At 39.7% G+C, this 20,725-nt stretch overlaps 1 long non-coding RNA gene across 1 annotated transcript in view; it reads right to left on the reverse strand.

Moving 5' to 3' along the window:
• The window catches only part of LOC123386697, a 42,909-nt gene extending 22,398 nt beyond the window's left edge, over positions 1-20,511 (reverse strand). Inside the window, exons 1-2 of the long non-coding RNA XR_006600999.1 lie at positions 19,774-20,511; positions 16,937-16,980 (exon numbers count right to left, since the gene is read on the reverse strand). This is a non-coding gene — a long non-coding RNA (uncharacterized LOC123386697). The remainder of the gene's footprint in view (positions 1-16,936; positions 16,981-19,773) is intronic.
• Between the last annotated feature and the right edge of the window lie 214 nt (positions 20,512-20,725).

Below are 20,725 nucleotides of genomic sequence, written 5' to 3' on the forward strand. Positions count from 1 at the left end.
AACATGACCCTAGAGCCTGCAACTCCAGAAGTGCCCAAGTGACCCTGAAACTCAAAGACAGAGAAGAGGAAAAATGCTGCCAGTGTGGTCTTCAAAAAGAAACTTTTGTTTTTTTTATTTCCACCTTTTACTTCCACTGTTGTCTGTCTTCTATTAAATATTTTCTAGTCTTATAATAAATTTGCTATTCTGAGTGGGTATAAGAGGCATTCTAGGATTTAAACCAGAAATCACCCAGCAGAACACACACACACACACACACACACACACACACACACAGCTGTGAGAAGACTGCGTGAGGACACCAAAGTACTGGGCCGAGGGTAAAGTGACTCATGAAGCTAAATCATGCTGATGGTTTCTAATCCCAGCTCACCAGGGATTTAAATTGTACAACAGGGAAATGACTTGTTGGATGACTTCCAGAGTTTGTCTTAAAATTTAATTGCAGCATACCTAACACTTTTATAAAACATATACATTTTACTTATGTTTCCTAGTCAAAATATTCCTCTAACCTTTTTTTTCAGTAAGTGACAAAAGTGTTCTTGTTGTAATTAATGGAGTACAAAAATATTGGGGAAACATGCCTAAAGGCTTAAACTATAATTCTATTACTAATATATTCCCTTGGCTTGCCTTTTGAACTCTGCTGCCTCTTGCCTTGCAGCTGTGTTTAATGAGTGGAGAGATTATTCAAATGAGCCCACAGCAAAGCATTATTTCGGAAGCTCTCGCCATCTTGAGCAGGCATCTTCTCTCAGAGTCAGGCAGTCTGAGCAGACCATTCCTCTTTAGTTACCTGGCCATGTATGTGTACATCACATCCCTAGATTGGGAGAGAAGCTGCTAATGACCCTGGGACCAAACCAAAGGATGGCAGAACAGCCTTCAAGGTGAAAAATGAGGACATGCCTATACTAGCCTCCATTGTGCTTTAGCTTCCAATGTGTCTCTACCTGTCAGTGATGGAGATTGTTGGTGTCTAATAATGAAAAGATGCAGATGTACAAAATAGTCTGTTTAGGAAGCCCTGTTTGAGGGCTTATGGCCTTTGCCTAACTAACACCGACGTGGAACACACTGCAAATGGGCAAGCCAATGTTTAATGATTTTTAGGATGTTAAAGTGTGTTTCTATTCATGTAAGATTTAAAAGTAAGAATAACTCTCTGGGGGAGAACCCCCTGAGATGGTTACAAAGTTGCCAAGAAAATTTAATAAGAACTAATTTTGAACTGATAAGCATTCAATCCAATATGGTGGGATTAAGCAATAAGAATTCTTCCTGGGAATTTACAGAGAGATAAGCATCTCATGAATAAGTAAATTCTGAAATAGGAGGCTACAGGGTGTTTATTGATTTTGAAATCATTTGTTTGAGAAACTGCCCTTGAGGAAAAGACTATTATGGCTGATAATATAATAGTTATATTCAGAGACAACCCACTTCTTTGGCTGATGGCAGAATATAAAGATTACCCACCCACTACAAAATTTATAAGCTAAAGTTTGATCTGCAAAAGCCAGGCTACTCATAACCTTTCATTTCCTAATTCTTAGATGTTAATTTTCCGATATAAAACAAAAGTCAAAAATAAGTAAAAGAAAGAACCAGGATCCTCAATTCACTAAGTAGTTGTGCTACAACTGGAATTAAGTAATTTTTTTTTAAAAAAAAGGCTGTCTCTGGGTACATCCTAAATTCCATACCCATTAATACTAATCCCTCATACCATCTACCTCTGCAACTCAGTATAATTAAATGAAAATGAGGAGGAAACTTCTGAGGCATTTCGAATTTGTTAAAAACCAAATGTTTTGTTTTGTTTTTTTTTTTCAGTTGTCATTCTCCATTAAAGAAAAAAATGCCATCACTTTTAACAATGTTGGAAACAGAAAGGTTGGTTTTTTTTATTTGGTTTGGTTTTGGTTTGGGTGAATTCTGAGTTGGCCAGAAAATTCCATTACAGCACCCTGTGTTTTCTAATAATTGAGTGGTTAAGTTTTTTTTTTCTAAACATTCCTGCTGAAGAAAGTCTCCCAGTTTGTACCTTTCTTAACTGCTATCCAGCATAAAGCGAGGTAACAGGCTTCGACTGACGTGCCAATAGTGACTCAGCTTCTATAATAGTTCTGTCTCCTATGACTTCATGAATATTGGGTTCCACACAAGTGAGAGAAGCTTAAGTCTAGTCTCTGAAGAAGATTAAGGTTTTCTTTTCCTTTCAGAGGAATCCCTCCCTCCCTGTCTCTGTCCTCTCAACTTTATCTCTTCCTGTCTCTTCCAGAACTTCGTTGTATCAGTTGTGCCCTCTTCCAGTGTTTATTCTAGCCTCCTCTGTTGGCTATTTCCCCTTAGTGTTCTAATCCTCAAGTGATCTTAATTCATTAAAAATTAAAACCATCCTCCATCAAATTACCAACTCATCTCCATCCAGATTCTTAAGCAACCACACACGGGTCTCCATGGTGTCACGCCACACACTGCTTCAACCTTTGATCCATTTTCCATCAACACCAACACACTGAAATGTCTCTTAAATTTCACCCATACAGGGGCGCCTGGGTGGCTTGGTCGGTTAAGCGTCCGACTTCAGCTCAGGTCATGATCTCACTGTCCGTGGGTTCGAGCCCCGCGTCGGGCTCTGTGCTGACAGCTCAGATCCTGGAGCCTGTTTCAGATTCTGTGTCTCCCTCTCTCTCTGCCCCTCCTCTGTTCATGCTCTGTCTCTCTCTGTCTAAACAATAAATAAACGTTAAAAAATAGTTAAAAAAAATTTCACCCATACTAAACTGCTTCAGGTTCTCTTCAACCCATCAATCCCTCTTTCCACCTTCATTGACCCTGCATTCTTCTGGTTCTCCTGCTCCTATCAGGTCCTCTTGATGAGCTCTGAGCCTTGAAGGCTCTAGAAGCCTTCCAGAAGCCTTCTAGAAGAAACACTGTATATCCTTCAAGATCAACCTAAAATGCCACATCCGTGGAAACTGAGTCATCTATGAAACCTTTCCTGACTCCGAAAATAGTCATCCATACCTTGCACATTCTCTTTAAAAGTTCTTATCACACCAAATGGACCTTCTATTCATGAATCCACAAAACATTATTGAGCATCTTCTTGGTGCCAGGTACTGTTCCAGGCACTCAGGATATCTCGGTGAAAAAAACAAGGTCCCTGCTTTTAAGCAGTTGCATTCTGATGAGAATAACTGACATATAAGAACACTCTATAAAAGAAAAGTACACCATGGGGCGCCTGGGTGGCGCAGTCGGTTAAGCGTCCGACTTCAGCCAGGTCACGATCTGGCAGTCCGTGAGTTCGAGCCCCGCGTCAGGTTCTGGGCTGATGGCTCGGAGCCTGGAGCCTGTTTCCGATTCTGTGTCTCCCTCTCTCTCTGCCCTTCCCCCGTTCATGCTCTGTCTCTCTCTGTCCCAAAAATAAATAAACGTTGAAAAAAAAAATTAAAAAAAAAAAAAAAAAAGAAAAGTACACCAAGAAAGTAGAATGAAGAATGGCATGGTAGAACAACAGAGCGGTTGTTAAAATCAAATATGGTGTTTCATGTATGTCTCTCCTGCTAGATTGTGATTTTCTTAAAGGCAGAAATCATGCCTGATTCATTTTTATATATCCAGGGCTTAGCCTGGTGCCTGGCACATGGTACATTATCATTAATTCATTTGTTCCTTCTACAAACATCTACCAAGGAGCTACTATTCCCCCAGGGTCTGTGCTGGGCACTGTGAATAATAATAACAGCAACATTTATTGAGTGCTTATTCTGTGCCAGCTACTTCAGTTTTTATAGATTAAGAGACAGAGGTTCAGGAAAATTAAAAATCTTACTAGTCCTAGGTCACAATGTTAACAAATGGCTGAGCTAAGCTATGATTTGAACCCTGCTACTCTGACTCCAAAGCCTATGATCTTAGCCACCATGCTACTCTGACTCTCTAGTTCCTGTCCTCAAATTGTTTAGAACTAGTAGTGAAGACAAATATTAACAGACAGTTCTAGGGTGACCAACCATCCTGATTTGCTCAGGACTGATCCAGTTCTAGTACTGAACATCCCACATCCCAGGAAATACTTAGTCTCAAGTAAATTAGAACAGTTGGTCAAAGTCTGCTCAAATTTTGCTTTCTCAGTTAGGCCCACTCTGACTTACTACTGGAAGTGTAACTGCCTTCCTGCACCACTCCTAATCTTCCATATCCTAGGCTACTTTTTCCTATCACACTTACCATCTATAGCATACTATACAATTTGTTTATTTGTTATGTTCAGTATTTACTGCCTATCAATTAAGCCATAATGCAAGCACACAGAGTAGTACCTAGCACTCAATAAAGAGCAGGTACCTAGCACTCATGAACGATCCACTCAACATGGCAAGTGCCCTTGAAATATGCCTCTCATTTTATGGAGTCACGAAGGAGTGTCAGAAACACCTTCCTGAAGTAACGGTGGCTAACTCCTGAGTAGGAGGAGTTTGACTACCTGACAAAGAGGAGCCCAAGAATATGGGAAAGATACTTCAAACAGAGGAAAAGACAATTGTAACTAAAGGCTAGGACCAGCACGGTGGTATGTGTGTGGAGGTGGGACAGTAAGGAGTGTTTTGGAGTTTCTGGGACACAGAGAGTGAGGCAGGAATTGGCCACACATAAGACTAAAGAAGTAAGCAGCTCTCTAGGATGACGTCCAAGCTTTCTACATATACGGTCCTTTATTACCCCAACGTCTGAGTCCCCATTACTCCTTCCTATATCCCTCATTCCAGTCAAGTTGAACAATGTGCTACTCTCAGTTCATGGTCTAGATTGCTGTGCTTTTTTTGTCTTTGCAGAGAAATACTACTACTTAAAATGTTCTTCCCCTCCAGTTCTCAGGTATTCTCCTTCAAGGTACAATTCAAAACCACTTTCTCTATGAACACTGAATGTCCATACCAAAGCAATGTCATTTCTCTCTGAATACTCAGAACCATTAATCTGCATCTCCCAACTCTTACCTGCTTTCTTCTCTCTGTTAAGATTACCTTTATGAAGACTGTTGACTCTCTGTCCACCTCTCTGACCTCCTCTCTGACCACCTACCACCTCTAAAGACTTTGGCCTCTTTCTGCTTCTGCAGTTGCTCACTCCCACCTCAAGACCTTGACACTGGTGTTCTTTCTACCCAAAACTGGATCCCTCCAGGTCTTCACCTAACTGCTTCCTTCACATCATTCTCATCTGCTGCTCAGATAAGCATCCCAGAACTCTTCCCCCATTTCAGCGACTCTCTATCATGTTATCTCTGTTTTCATTTCTTTATATGATTAATCAGTACCTATTTAAAAGCATGTTTGGCTAGAATGTAAGCTCAACGACAGCAGGGGCTTTGTCTGTCTTGTTCCCTGCTCACTCCCCAATGCTTATAACACATAATAAGACTCAATAAATATGTGTGGAATGAATGAAAACTTCATGTCCTCTATTAACTTACCAGCTACTTTCAGAACATAGACATTCTTTGGTAGGTCATTGATTCCCCTATGGTACATAGTCTTTTTCCTAATAGTAGTTATTCAAATATTTATTGAATAAATAAACAAGAGTTCTTTGGATATATTCTCATGATAAAAAAAAACCCTGAAAACCAATGGCTTTCTGCCCAATAGAATCACCTGGAGAACTTTAGAAATGCTAGTGCCATATGGCCCCACCCTCTGATATTCTGATTTAATTGGTCTGGGAAGGGGCTTGGGCATCAATATTTTTTAAAGGTTCACATATGATTCTAATGGACAGCTAAGGTTGAGAACCATTGCTCTATACCCTACAAAAGAATGTGAGTCCAAATAAAATTATGTTGAATTTCAAACAAGCTTCAGGACATAGCCGTTGATTTAATTCCTGAGTTGCTCTCTCCATGAGGAACTGGGAGCAAATACCCTCTTTTGCAAATACCTGTTGAAAAAGAACATTTTGAGGGGAAAACACTACTTTGTACCACACACTGAAGAAGGTGGCCTTTCAAAAAAACAAAAACACTATTTAGACCCATCTACTGTTTGCAATTTCTTCGGAAAAAATCATTGGCTTTAGCACATGCAGGCCTCCTAAAAGTCAGAGTGGGAAAATGCATACTGTGTCATAAAGGCATTTAGTATCACTCTTGAAACAATTTGGAGCCTATATGCAGAAGGGTGGATTATACCTCCCTATCATGGTATTACTATGAATGTGTAAGCCTGTTGTATTCAGGATGCAATAGACCTGCAATGATTTAGGCAGAGAGGGTGTTTGTAAAGCAGAAGAAAGCCTGCCTAATTAGAAAATGAGGAATAAGAAAATAAATAAAGGGGTTGAACAAAGTCGGCTCCAGCACTAATTTGCCTGGAGACATCCTAACACTTGCTGCAAAATAAATCGAATTTTTGCTGTGTACGTTCAATATTTGTTAATAAGCTGCCAGCTAGCATTTTTTCTGTATTTCCTGCACATGCAAGGAACGGTGTGTTTATTGGCAGACTGGCACATGCAATGAGCCACATGGAAGCAGCCAGGCTCAGGGGAAGACTGTCCCCAACCACAAACCTGGAGGGGTGGGGGGACAGCATGGGTGGATCCATGGGACTCACATATTATCTCAGGGAGGGAAATGATTTTTAGAGGCAATTTGACAAGGAATTTCTCTCCTGCTAGTCTGGGTTAGCGTTTCTGAATGTGATAAATAACAGGGCTGTAGGACAGCCCATTTTTTTCTTTATTTTGATACCCTTACAGCAGTAATCATGCCTCTTGTCAAGCGTTATAAAGATAAAGACAAATGTTCCCTATTGCTATTCTGTCAATGCAGCTCAACCCAAGCCGGATGTATGGAAGTTACCATTTGTCTTGTCTCCATCGCAGATTGAGGCACATCCTGTCCCAACAGGATCCTCAGGTCAGAAAAATAGAAATCTGCTGTTGATGGCATTGAGGCTTTCTCTGTCTCTTCTAGGAACTAGCACCCCATGTACATTCCCTCTATGCAGACACTGAGATTTATCTTCCTTTTCTGGGCCTATCAATTAGACAATGCAACATATCCATAAGGTCAAACAGCAAAACGAGCCCTTTGTCACATAAGATGGGCTTTGGCACCCATGGTTTTTTTTTTTTTAATCAGAAAGATTCCACACAGTCATCATTTATTGATGGTAGCAATATTTGCAAAACATAAAATTATTTCCAAAGATGTAGTTCAGGAACCCATTTGAAAAAAAATGTGTATGCCAAAACAGATGGAGTTTGGCTTAATTGTTGAAATAAATTGCCATATGGGATAAAACACAGCTGATTATTGCATTAACACTAACGTTAATATGCTTCGTCATTCTGTTGCCATTGTAGCTACAGTTGTCACCAGACTTTAATCAATATGTTTACAAGGGAACTCAAATTGTCGAATTTGGGACCCAAAGCAGATCTCATAGATTATGTGGTCATTTTACAAATAAAAAAAAACTGGGGCTTACAGAGGATAAATGATTTCTGTAACGGCATATACCCTACAACTTGGAAATGAATGGAATTGTGAAAACATAAGGCACATAGGGGTAAGGCATTCATAAAGAGCAAGGTTATTATGACTCGAGAAAAAATACCACTATTGCATGTGATCGTGACAGGAGATTTGGTGCAATTAGATGAAGTAGACATGACTACCTAAGTTGACAAGATTCTTTCTCATGCTTAGTATTTCTTAGTTAACACCCAAGATACTATGTGTATTCTCTTCTTGAACTTTCGCAATGATTTCTCACTTAGTGCCTTCTTCCCAGGACATTCTCAATATAAAATAAAAGCTACTGTGGATGATAGAAGGAAAACACAAATAAGCCACAGGATATGGTTGGGGGTGGGGAGGGCGGGGAATGGGACACAGGAACAAAGAGATATCTTCCATTTCCAGGTGTGGTTAGTGGAGTTTTTTCCTCTAAGTTTTTCTCATAACTGTTGATCCTTCCTTGGTCCTCTTTTCTCTGTAAAGTGGGAAATGAATGGGAATTGATCTGAAAAGCTATTTCAAAAGTTATTACAGGATTGTCAGTAATCCTCTAAACCTAACCTCCGTCCCTATTGCCACCCCTATGCCCAACACACAAAACCCTTTGAAAAGATAGTGTTGGAGTCTGAAGTGAGAAAGCATAAGCCAGTGGCCAGCCCCTACCCCTGCCCCAGCTCAAGGTCAGTGACCCAGAAACAAGCGAGAGGAGGCTTCCAAATTCTGTAAAAGTAATTGTACAGGTGCATTGAATGGCTGCTTCGTTTCATGATTTGTGTTTCATCCTACTACAGCAAACTTTTAAAAGATCTCCAAATCCTTTCATTTTCTCTGGATACCACCCCTGACAGAGTCCTATGTTACAGTATTCTTCACCTTTAATTCCTTTCTTGTTTGTTTGTTATGTTTTTCTATCCCTGCTCATTTGTCCTGCCCACCCCCCCCCCCAAAAAAAAGCTATTATCTAGGCAACTCTAGGCTTAATACACAATATAATACACAATAGGAAATCAGTAACTGTTATTGAATAAGTGCATGAATCTAACATTAATTGAGCTCCTGATTTCTAAGTTGTAGGCAGTGTGTATTTGCTATTTTTATCTGTTGATTATTTGTTATGTACAAGTTAGGGTAAAAGTCAAGTTGCTGTAACAAAGAGACACGAAAATATAGTGGCACACTTAAGATGGTTACCACATAACAGACCAGTGGTAGACAGTGGTCCAGGACGGGTAAGTAGGTATGATGTGCAAAGTAGGTGTGCTCTGGGCCCCAAGCTAGTGGGTTACATCTGCCATCTTTAACCTGTGGCTTCCATCTCCTGGTCTGAGGCTGCTCTATTTCCCAGCCTGAGGAAATGGGGAGGGAAAAATGACAGAGCAGACGAGTGGACAGCAAGAAGCCTTCTTAGCACACATTTTGTCCATTCATGTCACATTGGCCACAATTTTGTCACATGACCACACTTTAGCTGCAAGAAAAGGCAGGGAATTTAGTCTTAAGTTGGACAGCCATGGGCCTGGATAAAACTCAAATGTGGAAAGTTGGAAGAAAGGGAAGAGGTCTATTAATAAAACAAAAAAGAGAAAATGGATGTTGGGGTAGAGACACTTGTCCCTACCACAGTGTGTTTTGGAGCAAAAAGGAGCAAAAAGAAAACACATTTCACAAAATATAAACAATAAATAGGGATACTAGCTGTATCTGTTAGATTTTTCTATCCCAAACTTAGAGCTTAAAACATGTATTTGCTCAGAATTCAGTGGATTAGCTGGGTTAGGCTCAGCTAGGATGGTTCATTTCTGGTCTATGTGTTGTTGGTCAGGCTCAATCATGTGTCAGCTGGCTGACAATAGCATCATTGGCATATCTTGTAGTTGTCTGGCTCTTGGCAGAAGCAAAGAAGGTAATTGGCCATATGTTACTCATCATCCAGCAGGTAAATTTAACCTTGTTTACATGCTATTGGCCACAGGGTTACCAAGAGCAGCAAGGGAGGGTCCTGTGCATGGTACTTTTCAAGGGTCTAGTTGTATCACATGTGCTAATGTTCTATTGGCAAAGCAAGTCACATGGCCAAGTCCAGAGTCAAGACATAAAGAAATAGATATCAGCTCTTAATGGGTTGCAAAGTCACATCAAAGGGACATGTATATAGGAAGAAAAAGAATTTCTGACCATTTTTTGCAAACATCTACTATAAAAGCTAGACTCAAGGTATATACACACAAAAGTATCACACAGAACATTCTGCAAAACTTCAAAATTCTAAAATTGTTGGCAAAATTTCATAAAGGGAAAAATTATGTATTATCTGTAGCATCATGAAAAGTACAAATCTAAGTATAATTAACAATTTTCACTTTAAGAAATAAAATAAGCTCTTTAGGGGTGCCTGGGTGGCTCAGTAGGTTAAGCATCCAACTCTTGGTTTCAGCTCAGGTCACGATCTCATGGTTCGTGAGGTTTTTTTTTTAATTTTTTTCAATATATGAAATTTATTGTCAAATTGGTTTCCATACAACACCCAGTGCTCATCCCAAAAGGTGCCCTCCTCAATACCCATCACCCACCCTCCCCTCCCTTCCACCCCCCATCAACCCTCAGTTTGTTCTCAGTTTTTAACAGTCTCTTATGCTTTGGCTCTCTTCCGCTCTAACCTCTTTTTTTTTTCCTTCCCCTCCCCCATGGGTTTCTGTTAAGTTTCTCAGGATCCACATAAGAGTGAAACCATATGGTATCTGTCTTTCTCTGTATGGCTTATTTCACTTAGCATAACACTCTCCAGTTCCATCCATGTTGCTACAAAGGGCCATATTTCATTCTTTCTCATTGCCACGTAGTACTCCATTGTGTATATAAACCACAATTTCTTTATCCATTCATCAGTTGATGGACATTTAGGCTCTTTCCATAATTTGGCTATTGTTGAGAGTGCTGCTATAAACATTGGGGTACAAGTTCCCCTATGCATCAGCACTCCTGTATCCCTTGGGTAAATTCCCAGCAGTGCTACTGCTGGGTCATAGGGTAGGTCTATTTTTAATTTTTTGAGGAACCTCCACACTGTTTTCCAGAGCGGCTGCACCAATTTGCATTCCCACCAACAGTGCAAGAGGGTTCCCGTTTCTCCACATCCTCTCCAGCATCTATAGTCTCCTGTTTTGTTCATTTTGGCCACTCTGACTGGCATGAGGTGATATCTGAGTGTGGTTTTGATTTGTATTTCCCTAATGAGGAGCGACATTGAGCATCTTTTCATGTGCCTGTTGGCTGTCTGGATGTCTTCTTTAGAGAAGTGTCTATTCATGTTTTCTGCCCATTTCTTCACTGGATTATTTGTTTTTCGGGTCATGGTTCGTGAGTTTGAACCTTATATCAGGCTCTGCGCTGATGGTGTGGAACCTTTTTGGGATTCTCTCTCTCCCTCTATCTCTCTCTCCCTCTCTCTCCCTCCCTTTCTCTCTCTCTCTCAAAATAAATAAATAAACAAAAAAATTAGCTCTTTAAAAAGAGTATTAGAGAAACATTATGAAAACAAAAATGGCACAACTTTCTGGGTAGAGAGTGATACTCCCCAGGGAGAGTATCTTTTGAGCTCAGTGAATAAAATTATACTAGCCCTAATAAAACTTTTTAGCTACCTAATAGAACATTTTACATCTCTCCTCATTTAATTTTCTAATTCAATTCCATAGGCCTTTATTGTGTGCCTACTGCATACTATGCCCTGTGGCAACTGTGTAAAGACAAAGAATCTTATAATATTATGAGTTTGCACATTTTTTAAATTTTTTTCTTGCTAAATCATTAATAACATGAGTTTTGTGAAAGTATTTCCATTTTTTTGATCAGAGAATCAAATAGGAAGTGTAACTTACTGAAACTATCCAAGGATGCAGTGGCAGGAGCCAGGACAGAATCCAGAGCTGTCTTTACATTGTGCTTGGGCACTATAGATGGGAAGAAGGCAAGCAGGACAGAAGAGGGGGACATGTCTTATTTTAGAAATTTATGCATGCAAAGTGGGATCATAAAGTAATATGTGGAAGTAGTAAAATTAACCCTATGAGGTTAGTGTAATAACATGCTTCTAGGGGCACCTGGTTGGCTCAGTTGGGTGAGAGTCTGACTCTTGATTTCAGCTCAGGCCATATTCCAGGGTTGTGGGAGCAAGCACCACATAGGGCTCTGCACTGAGCATGGAACCTGCTTAGGGTTCCCTCTTTCTCCCTCTGCCCCCTCCCCTACTCATGTGCTCTCTTTCTCTAAAATAAAAAATAAATAAATACTAATATGTTTCTAGAAGCTTACCATCTCACTCGGAGTAAAACCCAAAGTCCTTACTGTGCCCTATGAGGGCCTGAAAGACCTACCTATTCTTCTAACCCCATCTACCATCTCCTTTTCCCTCTATCTGCTCCCACCACCCTGCCTCATTGCTTGCCTCAAAAAAAAAAAAAAAAGAGAGGGAGAGAGCCAAACCATAAGAGACTCTTAAAAACTGAGAATAAACTGAGGGTTGATGGGGGGCAGAAAGGAGGGGAGGGGGTGATGGGCATTGAGGAGGGCACCTGTTGGGAGGAGCACTGGGTGTTGTATGGAAACCAATTTGACAATAAATTTCACATAAAAAAAAATAAAAGAAATTCATTGGGAAAAAAAAAAAAAAAAACAAAGAAAAACACAAGACATTCACCTCAGAGCTTTCACTTCCTATCCCCTCTGGCTGGACCACTTTTCCTTCCCAGATCTCTGGAAGCCTTTCCTCAAATCTTCGCCTTACTAAGGAGGCCCTTCCTAAACATATATAAAACACAGCCCTCCCTCTACCTCTCATTCTCCACTTAATGTGTCCTCTATTTTATACTTAGTACTTATCATCACCTGACTTCATGTATATTTATTGTCTGTCTCTCCTACTAAATAGAAGCTCTTCAGGCTATGCTCTGTTTTTGTTGGCTGTTTTATCCTTAGTACCTAAGAGAATGTCTGGCATACATTGGGCGTTCAGTAAACATTTGTTGAATGAATTATCTTTTATTTACATATATTATGTATTATATTATGTGTATATACCTATGCATATATACACAGATGTATATATGCATACGTACTCACATATGTCAATGCTGGATAATTGCTACAGTGTGGTTCTGGGATTCATTAATGGTCTCTTCACAGGGCATCACTGTCACTCTGTAATTGTTAACTTTATGTTTCTACCTGGTTCTGATCCCCTTTTGTTATTCTGTTGCAGTGTTCACTGATTGGTTTCTGGTTTGTATTTTACACAGATTCATGAATTTCACCTTCTTTTGTCAAACCAGGTACAACTAATTAAAGAGAATCAGCATGACCTTCAGTTTCTTACGATGCACTCTTTCAAGTAAAGAGAATATCTGCCCTGCAATACATAGGTGCTGCCTATAATAGTTATTTCTTTTGACCTAGATGGTCCCTTTCCTATTTGCTATTACACAAACCCAGGCAGTGATGAACAACAGTGCTCTCCATACCACAGATTCTGCAGTATAAAATGCTCCCCACAAAATTCCTGCTACACAGTATCTATTGCAGATATATAATGAAGAGGTTTAAATGCACCTTTCAATAGTTGGGTTCCTGCAAGTAAAGGAAGGCTTTCAGATTAATTATTGCTTGGAAGCCTCTCCCCCATTAAACAAAAGCTACTTGTTGTGTGATTGTCTTCTGCTTCTAAAATATCCTCTCCCTTAAACACAGGAATAAAAGCTGATGGCTTGCTAGCTCACTGAGGGCTGCCATTTAATGCTTCCATGACTAGAAAGTGGCCCATGTGGGCCACTGGGTACAGGTAGATCACCATAGAGAGAACTCCACAGGAGCTCAAAAGGTGGACAAAGAGAACCAAGCAGGGGGGGTGGGGGGGGAGGGGAACAGTGGGCAGGTAGGAGAGTTTCTAAGACAACACCTATCTTCCCAGTTCTCAATCTTAGCCCTTCTCTTTATCCTAACAGCCACTTCTCCAATTTAGACCCTTAAAATCTCTTACTCAACCATCCCAGTGGTCCTTGAATGTTCTCCCTGACTGCATTTTCTCTTTCCTCTAATTTCTCTTTGATAGAATAACCTGAGACTTTTCCCAGGCTCACAAATGGGATGATATCACTTCAACAATCTTCAATGCCTCCTGTTGCTGGTGGAGTCAACCCCATACTCCTTGCCGAAGCACTAAACAAACCTCTTACTGATCTAATCCCAGGTCACTCTCCCAACTTCATCTCTCAGTACACACCCTCAGCACCAACACTGCAGCTAAAAAGAGCTACACATCAGGTACTTTCTGACTTTTTTCACCGTGCCTCCTTTTATTTCTTCTACCAAGAAGAAATACCTTTGACCTTCCCTTGAGAGCCAGTTTACTCCTCCTGGCCCAGACAACATTGAGCTAATTCATGAGACCTTCCTTGGTCCTTTCAGTAGGAATCAATTGCGCCTTCCCTAGTGTTCCATCGGGTTCTGCAATTTCTTTCTACTGAATATGCATCATACTTTTCTTTGTTATTTGGTATATGCCTTAATCTCCCCCCAGTAAATTGCCAGCTCTTTAAAAATGCATTCATCTCCATATCCCTTATGGGGCTTATACCATGTGCTAGGCATGATTTCAAATGCTGCAGGTGTGTTAGTCATTTTTTAATCCTCCTAATAACCATACAAAGTAGATACTTTTATCCCCATTTCACAAATTAGTAGAACTAGGTACAGGCAAGTTAGGTTATTTGCCTACCCTCCAGGAGCCAGTAAGTGTTGAAGCCAGTCAAACTTACCCTAGAGAGTCCACACTTAAACACTATACTATGCATATATTTAAATTTATTCTAAGAAACAATTTAAATAGTTCCAAAGGCTGATAGAAAATGCTATAAAAGAAGGTGATAGGAATATTAGGGAGAAATTCAGACCAAGAAAGCCCAGAGAAGTTAAGCTGCTTACCTGAGTTCACACAGTGAGGTACCGAGAGAGACAAAATGAAATCTAGGTCTCCAGAGGCTGGCCTGGTGTTCTTTAATTTTTTTTTTTCAACGTTTATTTATTTTTGGGACAGAGAGAGACAGAGCATGAACGGGGGAGGGGCAGAGAGAGAGGGAGACACAGAATGGGAAACAGGCTCCAGGCTCCGAGCCATCAGCCCAGAGCCCGACGCGGGGCTCGAACTCACGGACCGCGAGATCGTGACCTGGCTGAAGTCGGACGCTTAACCGACTGTGCCACCCAGGCGCCCCTGGTGTTCTTTAAACTAGATCATGGCTGCCATGTGGTTCCTATGGAGTGTCTGGGCAACAACAAAAAAAAGAGATGTGAAATATAATTGAGTCTCATGTAATTGTAAAAAGTAATGAGAAACTCAGGCAAAGATGGATCTCAAGATACAACAAACGCTCTAATAAACACATCTCTGCCGATGAATTTTCTTCAGCTCTAAAATGCAAAAACCTAAATCCATGGATCCAAGGAAATGCAAAATGCAAATGGACAGAACCTAGAAAACAATAGCAAACTCTTTTTTAGGTGCTTACCATATGTTGGGAGCTGTGCTAGCACTTGATCTAATTTCATCCTCACAACCAACCCATCATCATCATTATTATTGTTATTATTAGCCTCATTTTACAGAGAAGGGAACAGTCTCTGAGAAACTGAATGACTTTCCAAAGGTCACAGAGAGGGTAAGAAGTAGCACTGGGATGCATATTCCGAATGAGTGTAATTTTTCAGAAAATAGAAGTTTATTCCTTGAAGTCCTAAAACCATTTTGGATTTCAATACTCTCATATGTCGTACACACTTTCTTGCCTTCCAAGGGAGAGAATTGGAATATATTTTAATCTTTCACTTAGTTCTCCAAATCATCATTTTGTGTGTCCCTATGTACCAGCTCCCTTCTAAATGGTTGTAAGGAAGCAATTATCATACAATGCATTTTTCAGGCAGGTATGTCTAATGTCTCACCATTTTAAAGGGTCTTTAAATTTCTTAGTTTTCTTAGTCCCTGTGCCTACTTTTGTAATTTTCCCATCTTTCCTCTCATCAAAACACAGCAACTACTATTTCTTGCAGTTATATGCCTTCATCACCCCCTCTTCTTTCTGCCTTGGGTTGAGAAACCACCTAAAGTATTGTTAGAATTTAATAAAACTTTAGAGCTTTAGAAATTAACTGAGGTGCTGAGATACTGTACCTCAAGTGAAGTTCCTGAGCAGAAGGGAAGCCATATGTTTTCCCTTTACTGGTCAAACCCTTTTCTTTAACTGTATCCTGATTATTTAAATCTAGACAAACGCTGGGGCGCCTGGGTGGCGCAGTCGGTTAAGCGTCCGACTTCAGCCAGGTCACGATCTCGCGGTCTGCGAGTTCGAGCCCCGCGTCAGGCTCTGGGCTGATGGCTCAGAGCCTGGAGCCTGTTTCCGATTCTGTGTCTCCCTCTCTCTCTGCCCCTCCCCCGTTCATGCTCTGTCTCTCTCTGTCCCAAAAATAAATAAACGTTGAAAAAAAATTAAAAAAAAAATAAATCTAGACAAATGCTGGGGGCTTGGTGGGAGTTGGATACACACATATAACATTTCTGTGTAACGACAGACTTATCAGGAAGAATAAAAAAGCAACCATTTTAAAATAATAACAATACAAAGTTCTAATAGGATCAGATTGTAAAATTTCAAATGTTATTTTTATTCTTTATTAAATATCAGAGAGGTGATATGCTAAGAACCTGGACTTTAGACCTAGAAATAACTAACTATACAATCTCTCTCCACTGCTTTCTGACAATTGACTTGGGCAAGTTACTTAATTTTCTCTGAGCTTCCATTTCTTATTTTCACATCTTAAATTGTGGATACTGGTAAAAACCTATCTTATAAAATATGTAAAGTACCTGATATATAACAGTTAGCTTTAAAATCCCATATAATAGACTTGAGATCGTATTTTTTTACTTGAACTTAAAATACACTTTGTCTTAAAGTTATATTCATGGTCTAAAATTTACCATGATCATTAATCACTAATGATTATATAGCACAAAAGTTTCACATTATCTTAGAAATTTTAAAGCTAGCAGAGTTTTACCTTCAGAGTATCTGTATGGTTTGAATTTACCAATCATCATTTGAGCCAGATGGCTTAAATTCAGTAGATTCTTACTAAATATCTGTTGGATGGATAAATGGATGGATGGACAGATGAAGAAAAATACTTGGACACAAAGTTAATACTTAAATAGGATGGATTTTGGATGAGTGTGTGTGTGTGTGTGTGTGTGTGTGTGTGTGTCCATATCTGCTAAGAAAATTATTCTAACTAGATTAGAAGCATCATCTAATACAAGAAGATCAATGTGGCAGTACCTACCTGGACTTGAGCTTGAAGTATGAAGGGTCCTCAGAAACATGTAACTGGAAGAAAGAGGAGAGAAACTAAGTAAAGTAAAAATGGATGTGAGGGTAGCACAGAATCTGGTCCAGCTACAAAGACTGGCCCAGGGAAAGGAAGCTGGATAGTCTAAGGCCTAGAATCCAAGGGGTATAGAAAACATGGCACTATTCAAGAAACCATTGCAACTGCATGGTCTGGTCTTACAAATAGAGTGCACAGGAATGGAAGATTCAAAAAGGAAGAGAGCAGAGAATCTCAGGAAATGGAAGAGGACAGTCCTGGGAGATTTTCCCATTCCCTACAGAGTTGGGGCCTGCAGTCTGATATACCAGGACAGCGCCCAGCTCTCAAAGAAAGAGACTGGAAGGAACAGTCTGGTACTGGGGGCCAGAGGGTCAGAGGAAATAGGCAGAGAAATACATGGCTGACAAGGTATGGGCTAAGGCAAAAACTTGAGAGGATGAAGGTGCCAGACCAGGTAAAAGAGAGAGTAGCAAATACTATAACTCTACCCATGTGACGACAGAGCAGTGGCCATCCCAAGTCTAAGTGTTCAGAAGATTCAAGGAAGCAATGGAGCCTAGCACCCATGGCTGGGCTGAGTCCTGGATTCCAGGTCCAGAAATGAGACTCATTTTCACGTCCTCCTAAATAGTGCACATGAGGCTAATATGTCTGCCTCACTCAAGATCAGCTTCAGAATCAGGAAATAGTTGGTGCTGGATATGGTGAATCAAAAGCCCTAGTTATAAGAAATAGGGAAGGCAGAAGCAAGAGAAACAATGCTGATGATATGTTTTTGTTCAAAATGTATTTTGAAAAGCTGCTTGAGGGCAGGAACCAAGTCTTCTTTATCTGTTCATATCTTATAACACAGGTTTGCATAGGTAGGTAGGATTAACCGTAATTAATCCTTAGCAAAATTTACAATACATCTTTATTCATAGGTACAAATTAAGACCTCCAGTCACTAATCGTAACAAGACCCACTTACATTTTTTTTCTCCTGGTGTCTGTAAACAAGTATGTCCTACCATATCCCCCCTTGCTTCTCAAAAATATTTTCAGTTTCTGAACTCATGTCTATGTGGACCCTGACTTCTTTTCAGAGGAAAGTGTTAATTACTTCCACAGGAATTTTCCATTAATCTTAAACCTCTTACCAAAGGTATTTGGGAGACTCATCTAGACTCATAGACTAGAACTCTGAGCTTCTGCATAATTTTCTCTTCGTAGTAGTGCCAAGTTTAATGAAACAAACATTTGTTTAGCCACTACTATGGGGATTAGATGAAAGGATACAGAAGAATAGTGAGTATTTGGGGCAAATATGATTATGACAAGGTCCCTATCCTCTAGAAGCTTTAAAACTAGTCAGATAAGCAAATAAAAATAATGAAGTATGCTAAAACTGAATGAAACAAATACCATAATGAAGATGCAAAGAACAAGGAAGCAGAAACAATTAATTCCAGCGTAAAGGGTATATATTTCTAATTTCTTTTATTTTTATTTTTTTAACTTTTTTTTTTAATTTTTTTTTTAAGTTTATTTATTTTTGAGACAGACAGAGACAGAGCATGAACGGGGGAGGGGCAGAGAGAGAGAGGGAGACACAGAATCGGAAGCAGGTTCCAGGTTCTGAGCCATCAGCCCAGAGCCCGACGCAGGGCTCGAACTCACAGACCGCGAGATCATGACCTGAGCTGAAGTCGGACGCTCAACCGACTGAGCCACCCAGGCGCCCCTAACGTTTATTTATTTTTGAGACAGAGAGAGACAGAGCATGAACAGGGGAAGGGTCAGAGAGAGAGGAAGACACAGAATCAGAAGCAGGCTCCATGTTCTGAGCTGTCAGCACAGAGCCCGACACGGGGCTCGAACTCACGGACCGCGAGATCATGACCTGAGCCAAGGTCGGACGCTTAACCGACTGAGCCACCCAGGTGCCCCTATATTTCTAATTTCAATATCACTTCCCCTGTGCATTTCCTGGACCCTGAAACAAATCGCACTTACTCTCTTCTCCAAAACTCTGTAGTACTTAATTCTAACCTCTGAAGGAATTTTCTTAGACTTTCTACTACCTCAGTTATATGTCTCCCACCCTCAAAGTAGACTAAAAAATGATGGAAGACTTGTGTATCTGATACAGGTTCTTGGACAATAAGGGGCATTAAATCTCCATTTTTTTAAATTGAACAAAAAAGCATGTGCACGCATACACAAAATGAATGCCTATTGTTTGGGGATAATAATTATTCTTAATACTCTGATTCCAAAATATTCCCCCTAAGCATCCATGATTAACATGTTGAATTAGAGATGGTTCATATCCCACTAGTTTCAAAACAATTGCTTCAGTTATTTTTAATAAAGAAAATTACAAAATCATTATTCAATTTTCTGATGTAGTAGCACAAATAATTTATGGAAAATCTAAACAAAACACTACTTCAATATATACAATGTATGATATCCATAAAATGAAATTTTATTTATATCTAAGCATGAAAATATTCAATAAAGTTATGATCAAAAACAAAACCCTACTCTTTGCAGGAGACAATAACTATATTACTAGATTTTTGGTTATTGGTTTAGACCAGTATTTAAATTCATTAAAAGAAAAGGCAATAGTATAAGTCATATATACTAATTAAAAATAATTAAAATCTTGAAATCGAGACCAAATCCAGAATGTGCAACACTGAAACCAATAAATGCATAATTTCCAATAAGTATTCCAATAAGAATACAGATGATTTTTGATGTAAGCATTCTATTATAAAAAGACCTTGTCTGACCCTTACCATTGTAAACTTCTTCTCCAGGCCACACTTCCCACTGAGAATCCAAGATCTGGCATTCAGTTCCCACATTCAGAGTTCTTAGATCTCCAGTCTTCGCAAGTTATTTCTCCAAAAAGTTTAATATGGCTATGTAGAGCTAGAGGCCCTAACAAACATGTGTTGGAGGAAGAAAGAAAAAAAGGAAAGAAAGAAGAAAGGAAGTTAGTGGGAAAAGAAGGAATTCTGGCAAGAAGGGAGGAAGTTAAGGAAGGAGGGAGGGAGAATGAATTCCATTTTATCCAATGGGTTTAAATTTTAAAGCCTGAAAGTTTTCCTATGGCTCATAGCAAATTGAGAAACATTTATTCAAGAGAAATTTAATAAATCTTGATAAGAATCAAGAATCCATGGCATTTGACCTACAACCTGCTCATTCACTCTGTATCCAGCTCAGTGCAACAGAAGCTCAACTCTGGGTCCCTACAGCCAAGATGGGACAAGAAGGGAGGAAGAGAGGAAGGAAGGGAGTGTGATGGTTATTTTCATGTGTCAACTTGACTGGGCCACAAGATGACTAGCTATTTGATCAAACATTATTCTGAGTGTCTCTGAGTGTCTCTGTGTGGTGTTTTTGGATGAGATTAACATTTAAATCAGTAGAATCAGCAAAGCAGATTTCCCTCCCTGATATGAGTAGGCTTCATCCAATCAGTTGAAAGCTTGAATAGAACAAAAAGGCTGACCTGTCCCCCAGTAAGGAAAGATAAAGCAGTGTATACAGCATAGTGAATTTCAGAATTGGTAGTAATGCCCCTTCTTTCATTTCTGAGTCCAGTAATTTGAGTCTTCTCTCTTTTTCTTGACCACTCTGGTTAAAAATTTGTCAATTTTGTTGATCTTTTTGAAGAATCAGGTTTTGGTTTTTGGTTTTCACTACTTTTTTTTTTCTATTCTCCATTTCTTTTATTTCTGT

The sequence above is a fragment of the Felis catus genome, chromosome B4, assembly GCF_018350175.1.
Source record: "Felis catus isolate Fca126 chromosome B4, F.catus_Fca126_mat1.0, whole genome shotgun sequence".
In the NCBI taxonomy this organism is placed as follows: Eukaryota; Metazoa; Chordata; class Mammalia; order Carnivora; family Felidae; genus Felis; species Felis catus.